The sequence below is a fragment of the Benincasa hispida genome, chromosome 6 (genome assembly GCF_027475165.1).
Source record: "Benincasa hispida cultivar pf3 chromosome 6, pf3_genome.v1.1, whole genome shotgun sequence".
Lineage (NCBI taxonomy): Eukaryota > Viridiplantae > Streptophyta > Magnoliopsida > Cucurbitales > Cucurbitaceae > Benincasa > Benincasa hispida.
The window spans coordinates 58,287,776-58,295,390 of NC_143483.1; the positions used below are offsets into that span (position 1 = coordinate 58,287,776).

At 35.9% G+C, this 7,615-nt stretch overlaps 1 long non-coding RNA gene across 1 annotated transcript; it reads right to left on the reverse strand.

Moving 5' to 3' along the window:
• Window positions 1–871: 871 nt before the first annotated feature.
• Window positions 872–3,746, reverse strand: LOC150035807 (uncharacterized). Its single transcript, XR_016530328.1, has 2 exons — window positions 3,554–3,746; window positions 872–1,185 (listed from the first exon to the last, which is right to left on the reverse strand). It is a non-coding gene; the product is annotated as an uncharacterized LOC150035807 (long non-coding RNA).
• Between the last annotated feature and the right edge of the window lie 3,869 nt (window positions 3,747–7,615).

A 7,615-nucleotide genomic window follows, 5' to 3' on the forward strand; every position in this document is an offset into this window, starting at 1 on the left:
AATTTTTTTCTTCGGTTTATGAAATCAATCCATTCTTGAACTCTTGCAAATGAATTGATAGTTGATCAATATGTTGAGTCATTTTTCCCCGTGAACGTTGGATTTCTTTTGTTGTTTTATTTATTTCCTCCAATACTACCGGATCAAAGTAGTCATTTTGTTGGATTCTTGAATATGTTTTAATCTCATAGTGGGTATAGGACTAATTCACTAATTTTCTTGATCGTGTTTCATAACCAAAAGAATGATTTTGAGTCTTGAACATTCTTTTTGGGCTGTAAAAATCCGTTATTGATGATTCTTTAATTCATCTAACTCCTAATCTTTATGTTGATTTCTTGAAAAATGGGTTTGATTGGATCATTGGGCCCTTTTTCGATATTGTTGTCTTCTTATTCCATCCCAAACTGCCTTAGAAACATTATTGGAGTCACTAGAATCACTAGAATCAAATTTCCTATGTGGATAATGGTAGGTTCTCTGAGAAAATCGAGCATGAGCAAAATTAGTATGTTGGAATTTTTCTTTTGAATCACGTGAGTCAGAATTCCAGCATTGTTTTTGGAAGTAAATTTGATTTTCTTGCCTATACCAACAGCTGATTTTTTTCTTGGGCGTCCTTTGATCGATAATAGTCCATTCTTGCAAAATCTTGATAAATTTTCGGTTTCTTCTTTCTTTCTTGGAATTTCAAGGGTTCCCCCTAATTAGATGTGGGTTGTTTGGCAACAAGCACAACTCACAAAACTCCCTCTTGTGATTGACATCACCAAGAGTTTCCCGGACTTCCACCGGCAGCAGTCGATGTTGGCCCAAACGGATGCTCTGATACCAAATGATGTAGCCTAAAAGAGATAAAAGGAGAATTCTCTCCAAGAATCAAGATTGTTGATCTTTTATTAGAATGAATAATGTGTTTGATATAAGAGGGGAAGGTTCCTATTTATAGAGTTTTATTACAAGTGGGGTAAAAAGGGAATTAACCTAGAAATTACTTAATTACCCAATTAATCCTATTCTTCTTACAACAATATAAACTTACATTAACAGAGGATATTTGACTCAGCATTCAACACTAGTACTGCCTCCTCTTCCTCTTTCTTATACTTCATCCTTTTCAGAACGATCACAATGACAAAGAGCGGTGGTAATTGCATTTCATAGATCTAAACTATGGTCTACACCCTGTTTACAAGAAAGAATTTGATATAACAGTCAGCATGCTACAAATGAAACTAAGAGATATGTTTTTGAAATTATGCATATAACCATTGGTTTTAGGTCAAATTACATTTGGTCCCTATGGTAGGGCTAAAAATTCTATTCGGTCATTGTGGTTTTAAAATTTTCAATTTAGTATCTCTCAGGTTTGGACTTAGTTTCAATTTAGTCCCTATAGGTTGAATTTAGTTTTGGCATAATCCCTTTTATTTTCAAAATAGTCCTTGTGGTTTAGTTAAAGGTCACAAATCATCCTAGTCATTAATATATTAATAACTTTTTTCTCATGTGATAGCCTTCTATTCAGGTAAAAGTATTAGTTGACTAAATTAGAGTTAGGAGTCTAGGACAGAGTAAAAATGAAAGAAAGTATGTAGGTTTAACAAGTGTGTAAAACACAATTTAGGGATAATTTGTAGGGTTTAACAGGGGGCCAAATTGAAGTTCCCTCCACCCAACCTCTTGGTTGTTTTTTTCTCTCCATTTGTTGAATATATGATCTTTAAAAATAAAATAATGAGAGAGTTAGAGAGAGAGAGAGAGAGAGAGAGAGAGAGGGAGAGAGAGAGACCTGAGATGAATGGACTTTATTGATCTCCTATAAGATGGTTTATTTAGAGAAATAAACTTCTATCATTATAACAGGCTACAATTATAATTATAAGGGTTTGGACTATTATGAAATACTTCCAAAGTCCTAGGTTGAAGCTTCCATGTTCAAAACTTAAAAACTTGATAAGAGTTGGATTGGAAGCCTCCGAAGAATTGGTAGGGATATCCCATGAGCATAATGTTAGGAGAGATGTTCTTGGCACCATAGTTATTAAATTAAAAATAAAAAACAGACCCAAAAATAAAAGAGGAAAAACGCTATGATTAGAACCGAGAGGATTGCCGACATGACAATTAGCCAAGGGATCGCTCACATTCTTAGAAGTTGGATGTTTGAATCTCCATCCCTTCTTTAACTCAAAAAATTCGAACCAAGAGATTTTTCGGACCATGCACTGCCAAGGGTTGGGTACAGAAAGAAAGCTACTTACAACAATTCCTCTACTACTCCAAGCATGTGCCAAACGCATAGAACGTCTAAGATGACTGGACTTTTCAAGGAATACACAAAATAGAATATTTCGAGAAATTGCCTTCCATCATCTTTCTGATTCCTACCACAGGCTACATACATGACCCAAATTCCAACATCTTCAAATTATTACCAAACTATGACTTAAAGCAGGCAATAATTGAACCTAATTTACTTCCAGTCATGTTAAATTGCCGCTATCACAAAATCCTTAATTTAATGGGTTAAGGTGCATTGAATCTTTTATAAGACTCTCCTGTCTCCTCGTATGCGAGCTAAAATTAAAACTCTGACTTGATTACGAAACCAAGCCAAAAAGGGTACATGGGAACTTAATATATTTATCGGGCATGCAGGAAACTATGCCATGGGGATTCAAATACGAGATCTCCTCCTCTGATACCATATTAAACTAGTGATCTAACAAAAACTGTGTCAACAAAATAGAGTACATTTATCCTTTCAAATACATTATCGGGAAAACATGCAAAATGGAAAGAAATAAGAACAAAAGAGCAATTGGGATATCTTGAAGCATTTTCCACTTCGTGATCAGAAACAAGGCATCCTTCTCCGTAAAACAATGTCGATTTTCATTTTCCCAGAAAATTTCCATGATCCTGGTTTATAAGTAAAACTATCATAACCTAAAAACTAGCCTAAAGTCTGGTGATGACAAGGAGATAAAAATATGGCAGAATAACAAATTGGCCATGCTTCATCGAAATTTAACTCCACGATGCATGATAAGCTAGGGGTGTTTAAAGAACCCGAAGACCCAACAAATTCAAGCCACGTTGATTACAGGATTTTGAAAATTAAGCTTAAAACAACTACTTTAAAAAAAAATCAAGCGAAATTTATTTTTATTCAAATTCAAAAACTAAAAATCAATCGGTTATCAAAGAAATGTTAAATGTTTTAATTTGAGTTGGATTCAATTGAATTGAAGTTTAATGTGTTGTGTTGGTTTCTACGTAAAAGAATTTGCAGAAGGAAGACGTGCTATTGTTAACTCCACAATGCCATGGCTTTTTTTTTCTAGTAAAATGTCCATCGATCCCAGCTTACAAGAAGATTTATCAAAAGTTAATAACGATTCATTAGTCTGAGATGACAGAATCAGATCGAATAAGAAATCTAAATCGTGCAGAGTACTGAATTTTCCATACTTCATTCAAATTTGAGCTCCAAAATCCACGATAAAACCGAAGAAATTGAGATAACCGAGTAAGAGAATGAACATACAGTTGGGGAATGGGATATCGAGATGGTTGCGACGATTCCGAATGAGCTTTTCTTCCTGGAGGTCACGCCTGAGTCTTGGGCCTGGTTCGAATCCTAACACTGAGATTTTCAGGTCTAACAACGAGCGGAGAGAAAAACGGCAATTCCGTACCATTGTCAAAGTCCACGATTTTCTATAAAGTGTAAATTGCATATTTAGTCGGGAAATTGTCCACCATTTTCTTCAATCAATTTGAAATTTTTGTTTTGAGAATGGTAAAATTCATTTGAAATTTTGGAAATTCATATCAAGAGTGTTCAAAATCCGATAACCCGACAATCCAGACTACGCAATCTAACACGGGTTGGGTTAGATTTTATTTTGGATTGGATTGGGTTACAAATTTTTAAAAAATTAAATTCTAGGTCGATTCTCGAGTTGCTCGAATTATATATATATATATATATATACAAAACAAAAAACCGGTCCACGCCTCCATAGACGCTCCTTCGCGCTGACACCGATCTGACAGTCCACGACTCCACGCCCCACGGAGTCACGGACGGACGCTTGCTCTCGCTCATATTATATATATGTATATATATATATATATATATATATATATATATTAAAAAAAACAAAGCTGAAAAGAGAGAAGAAATAGAAAACCCTCGCCAGTCGCCCTTCCTCGGCCTCGCCCAGTCACCCTCACATCGCGAAACGAAAACGAAAACCCTCCTCTCAGTCTCACTTAGTCGCTTCGCTCGCCCTTGCCGAACGGTCCGAACTTCAAAGTTCGAACCCTCCTCTCAGTCTAAGTCGCTGGTTGAAGTAGCCCAGTCCCTTATGTTATCTACCACTTCCATCATACCTTTGGGAAGATGTGGTTCTCACTACTGCCCACCTCATTAATTGAATGCCCTCTCGTTCTTAATCTTCATACTCCTTTAGAATTGTTTAAAGAGTCCTTTCTAACTACTCGATTGATCTTTGATGTTCCTCTTCGGGTTTTTGGTTGTGTTGCTTTTGTTCACTCCCATGGTCCAAACCGTACAAAATTTACTCCACGTGCTCAGAAGTGTGTTTTTGTTAGATATCCACTCCATCAACGTGGATATAAGTGCTATCACCCGTCATCTCGTAAGTACTATGTCTCCATGGATGTCACCTTTCTCGAGGATCAATCGTTTTTCTCTATTAGTCATCTTCAAGGGGAGAACATAAATGAGGAGACTAACTGGTCATCTTATACTATTCCTTTAGGGTCAACGTCCATTCAAACCTTGTCTAACCCTAGTTCTGAGCATGATAGTTTGGTCCTTCCTACCAACCAAGTCCCTTGGAAAACTTACTATAGGAAGAATCTCAGGAAGGAAACAATGTCACCTGTTGAACCAGAACTGCCGGCTCCAGTGCAGAAGTCAGACCCGTCATCAGGTCCAGGTATGTATATTCCTGAAATTAATGATGTTGATATATGTATGGAGACTGATGAAGGCAGGCAAGACAAGAGAGAAGAAAGCAATAATACTGAAAGTGTGACAGAAGGGGAAACTGCAGAGAATGAAATGATTCTTGCTAATGATGATGTGGAGGATACTATTGAAGTTTCTGATACACAGATAGTCGATCATGGTGAGGAGCGTGGAGAAGTGAAAGAACATGATGCATCGTTGATCTTCCTATAGCTCTGAGGAAAGGCACTCGTTCATGTACTAAATACCCTATGCATAGTTACATGCCGTATAGTAATCTGACATCCGAGTTCAAAGCATTCACTTCTAGTTTGGACACTAAGGTGGTTCCAAATGACATAAGTGTTGCAATGAAAAAACCAGAATGGCGGTCTGTTGTTATGGAAGAAATAAGAGCTCTCGAGAAGAATAGAACTTGGGAACCGGTGGCTTTGCCTGAAGGGCACAAGATAGTTGGATGTAAATGGCTGTTTACTATAAAATACAAGTCAGATGGGACGATTGACCGGTACAAGGCTAGACTCGTTACAAGAGGCTTTACTCAAACCTATGGAGTGGATTATTCTGAAACCTTTTCACCTGTGGCTAAACTTAATACTATCCAAGTGCTCTTGTCAGTCGCTGTGAATAAAGATTGGCCTCTACACCAACTTGATGTTAAAAATGCTTTTTTGAATGAGAAACTTGAGGAGGAAGTATAGTCAATTCAGAAACAAGGTGTGTAGATTGAGGAAGTCACTATACGGATTAAAACAGTCTCCAAGGGCCTGGTTTGATAGGTTCACAACTTTTGTGAAAGCACAGGGGTATGTTCAGAGGCATTATGATCACACTCTTTTTATAAAAAGATCGATATCAGGGAAGATAGTTGTTTTTATTGTCTATTTGATGACATTGTTTTATCTGGGGATGATGATGCAGAGATCATGAGGCTCAAAACAGAGATGACCCGAGAGTTTGAAATTAAAGACCTCAGGAAGCTAAGATACTTTCTAGGAATGGAAGTGTCTCGCTCAAAAAAAGGTATATCAGTCTCTTAACGAAAATATACTTTGAACTTGCTAAAAGAAACAGGTAGGACTGGGTGTAAACCTGTTGACACACCAGTAGAGTACAATGCGAAGCTCAGTGATAAGAATGATAGAGTTTCTCTTAATAAAGAAAGGTATCAGCGGTTAGCCGGGAAGTTGATATACTTGTCTCACACAAGACTTGATATTTCTTATGCAGTAAGTGCTGTGAGTCAGTTTATGCAAGCTCCTTGTGAGGATCATATGAACGTATCCTTCGATATCTGAAAGAAACTCCTGGTAAAGGCCTAATGTTCAGAAAAACCGATAAACGATCTATTGAAGCCTACACTGATTCTGATTGGGCAGAGTCTATTATTGATAGAAAATCGACATCTGGGTATTGTACGTTTGTTTGGGGCAATCTAGTCACCTGGAGAAGTAAGAAACAAGGAGTTGTTGCTAGAAGTAGTGTTGAGGCTGAGTATCGGGCCATGAGTCTAGGGATTTGTGAAGAAATTTGGTTGAAGAAAGTATTATCAAATCTTCAACAAGATAATAAGCTTCCGATGAAATTGTTTTGTGATAATAAAGCTGCCATCAGTATTACAAATAACCGGTTCAACATGACAGAACTAAACACGTAGAGATAGACAGACACTTCATTAAAGAGAGGTTGGACAGTGGAAACATATGCATCCCTTATATTCTTTCAAATCAACAAGTTGCTGATGTACTTACAAAGGGTTACTGAGACAAAGCTTTGATTATTGTGTAAGGAAGTTGGGCCTTGTCGATATTTATGCTCTAACTTGAGAGGAGTGTTGAAAAAAGGGTTATTAACCTAGGGGCGTTTATGTAATTGTGTAGACCCCTAGGGTTTTCTACTGTCTATTTATACAGTGTGTCTCTGTGTTTCAGTGTATCAAATTAAAAAGAATAAGAAAAAGTCTTTATATCGTAGTTTTTCTCCCTATACTAGGGCTTCAACGTAACCTTGTTGTTATTCTCTTCCTTAATTTTTATTTTTAACAGTAAGTTTTACTACCATAAGAGCAAATATTATTATTGCTTATAAATGATCCTCTTTGTTTAATGTATTTACAATTTTTTTCAGACATTGAGAAGTAAAAATACCAAAGATGAAGGGTGCTTTTGAATGTTATTACTGAACTTGGAATTTTATGTAATAGGCCAATAGTTATTATTAAACTTGGACTTTTTGTTTCTATTTTGAATATAGACTTTGAATATTTTGGGTAGAGACTTTGAACTTGAACATTTGAATTGAATTATTTGAGAAAGTTTCTTTTGAAGTTTATATTGAATTTATGGTGGTTGTATTTTAATGTAAATGTCAAAATTTTGCATATATTATACGTTTTATTATTATTAAATTTTTATTAATTGATGTAATATATTTAAAATTAGTTCATTTTTGTAAATCTGAAGGTTTATTGACCCACAAAAATCAAATTATTCAATAGAAAAGGAAGTACAAAAAAAAAAGACAAAATTCAAAATTATAAAAAAAAAAAAAAGAAAAAAAAAAAGAACCGATGACCCAACCCGAAAATTTTGGGTTGAGTTGGGTTGA